Raw genomic sequence first — 3225 nt, forward strand, 5'->3', positions numbered from 1 at the left:
AGGACGTCAAAAGAAGGATGTGGCGAGGGAGAGTGGACACCACTTTGCGGCAACCTTCAGCAGACCCAGTGTCCATGAAGCTCCTTCTTCTCCACCGTTTCAAGCTTCTTTTGAAGAAAAACACCCTCTATCATCTAGATGGAAGGCAGATCTAGACGGAAGACACCCTAACCTTCTCTTCTACCAGCCTGTCCATTTTGACCTACCCCATTTTCAGGCATCTTCTGATGGCTGGGCACCTCTTGTTTTCCAACTGGAGACCTCTTCTCCCTTCTTACTTGCCTCTAGCAAGGGACTCCGATCCATTCCAACCTCGGCATGTCCCACTCACGGAGACTAAGGGTGCAAACCCAGAGGATTGGAGCAGGCATCTGTGTTAATCCCCCTGCCCCAATTGCTACGATTCTTTGGCCCTCCCAAGGAACCCAGTTGTGTTTCTACTCAAGTGTCTTCCCGTGGCTATCTTGTCTTCTTCAAGCTGGCACCCTTGGCCTGGATCCAAAGGAAGATGTTCTCTCTGCTTTAGAGCACACTCACATACACACAGAGAGAACTGGAAACAGACCTTTCTCCTACTCTCTTTTTTGAGGTGGGAGGAGGACACATTGAAGAAGGTCTGTGTCAGAGGCAAAATAAGACGCATTATGATGTCTCTCCTACTGCTGGACATTTTTGGACACATTCTTCGGCTCGAAGCTGGAGTGAAATCGGTTCTGGAGAAGACTGACCAGTTTTAGCTGTCCCAATTCATGGGAACAACAGAGGGGGATATATTTGGCCTCAGTAGCAGCCCTTTCTCAAGTTCCAATATTGAGGGCAGGAGAACGGATGATCAGTTGAGGGATCTTGCTGGATTTATGGGTACTGGGAAATAGTTTGGGCAGAGACACAGACTTCTGTGGAAGCTACAGGTTTCCAATCTTCTGCTTTACTCTCTTGGACAAAGGGGTTAAAGAAACCATGTTCCTTCTTATCCCCATTGTTAGTGGGGAAATTGCACACACCCCTCAGTTGATGTACCCCATGTAAAACAGGGTGCTTTCTTCTGCTCCTCTATTTATGTCCACCTCCCTGAAGACTCCTTCCTTTCTCCCTAGAAGCCCATGACCACAGCTGGATGGCAGGTTCGACTGATGGGAATGAAGATGGCACCTGGGATGAATGAACCTTTGTGCAGGTTCTCACACACTCATTGCCTGATGTGGGAGCTTGTGAGCCCATTGTTGTCTGATGCTATCAGTGTAATGTGTGTGGGGGTGTCTAGTAAGGTCTAATCAAGGGTCTCCTTGATGCTAAAACTGGACTTGGAGTTAACCATGGTAGATTTCTGCCAAAGGGAACTTGAACACGTTTGAACGGAACCAGAATCAGGAGTGCCATCTGGGGCAACATCTGTTCACTTCTCCAGCTGTGCTGTCCAGTGTTTATAGATATCTTTTCCTTGCTCCAAAGCAAACGTTGCACCTGGGTGTACATTTAGGTCAACTCCCCTGCACACTGCTGATTTTTAGAGATAGGCCACCCCATCATGCTTGCGTGCCAATAGGAGACAGAAGAAGTTGGAAGTCAAGACTTTAGAGATGTTCTGCAGATTGGAGAAGACATTTCAGTCGTCTTGAAACCAATAGTGGTAGAGCTTGCTTTGCTAGGCTGGAGGACTGGAAAGTATCATCCCCCCCCCATTTTTTCTAGGCGGAAGTTAGATGGGGTGAAAAAAGCAAAGCTTTGTTCAGGACCACGAACAGCTCCCTTTAGGGACAGCCGCCTGCGTCTTTTGCAACTCTTCCTTGGCTTTGCTTCTCTAGAAGAGCTGGCTGAGATTCTTCAGAGGCCCCAATTTTGCATTTTTTGGCTTCTGCAGATTAAAGGAAACAGGCATTTTGGGGCTGGGGGGGAGAGAAATCTTCTCAGTCAGCAGTCTATTCGCATCTTCTAGGAGGGATGGCACAAGAGCAGGTTTCTGGCTATAGCACTCGGTTATCTTCAAGGTTTGGTGGGCCGGCAACCAAGAAATTCTAGCCCAGTGTTGCTCACCTTTGGCAACTTGTAGTTGTCTGGACTTCAGTTCCCAGAATTCTCCAGCCAGCACTGCTTTGAGTTATGGGCACGTGTGAGTTTTTCTCTCATTGGGAAAAACAAGAGGGAGAAAAAAAATTTCATTTGTAATCATATTTTTCCAGGGTGATGGAAGCTGTCCTTCTAATGATGAATACTTAAACATTTAGAAGGGAGATGGAGGAAGAGGAAGAGGAAGAAGGAGGGGGAGGAAGAAGAGGCATCAGAAGAGGAGAAATATCTAGAAGTGTTTCTCAACCTCATCCACCTCAAGAATTCCAGGAGTTGAAGTCCAAAAACTTTGAAGTTGCTGAGTTTGAGAAACACTACTTAAGAATCTGCTTCAAGCAGGTTGACCTGTGGGAGGATCGTTAAGTAGGAGCAAGTAATGAAAGACCTGTCCCAAAGTAAGATCTGTCTCTTGCACACGTGTCGTGGGCACTGCATGCACACACAAATGCTTCAGAGCTTGTACCATTCTAGCATAAGGGAGCTTTCATGATCCAGATTATCACGGCCTCAGATCCTGCGGTCGTCTCTGATTCCAAGTCCCCAGATCTCTGCAATTGCAGAAGCATTCATGGTATAAACCTTTGTTCTTGTGATACCCCCAGTGTTGCCTTCGTGCCAAGCCTGGTAATACTCCAGGCTGGGTTAGTGAAACAATCCATGATGCCCCTTCACACAAGTCTAAAAGGCCGTAACATTTCCTTCCACAGAGCCAAGGCTGAACACGAAACAGAGTAGCTATGCAAAGAAAGCACAATATCCCAACTGGAGCTGTAACAATGATAGAGGGAGAGGAATGAGAAGATAGCAAGATAGCCAGTTTGGTGTAGTGGTTAAGGCGCTGTCCAATCACCAGGAGACGGTAAGTTCTAGTCTCACTCTGAGCATCAAAGCTGGCTGGATGATTTTGGGCCAATCATCAGTTCACAGCGAGTTCTAGTCCTGCCTTAGTCATGAAAGCCATTTGGGTGATTACTGAGTCAAACACCAAGAGACTGTGAGTTCTAGTCCCACTTTAGACGTGAAAGCCAGCTGGGTGACTTTGGGCCAATCACCAGGAGATGGTGAATTCTAGTCTCGCCTTAGCCATGAAACCCAGTTGGGGTGACTTTGGGCCAATCTTTTCCTTTCAGCCCAACCCACCTCACACGGCTGTCGTGA

This window comes from Vipera ursinii (assembly GCF_947247035.1).
Source record: "Vipera ursinii genome assembly, chromosome: 9".
Lineage (NCBI taxonomy): Eukaryota > Metazoa > Chordata > Lepidosauria > Squamata > Viperidae > Vipera > Vipera ursinii.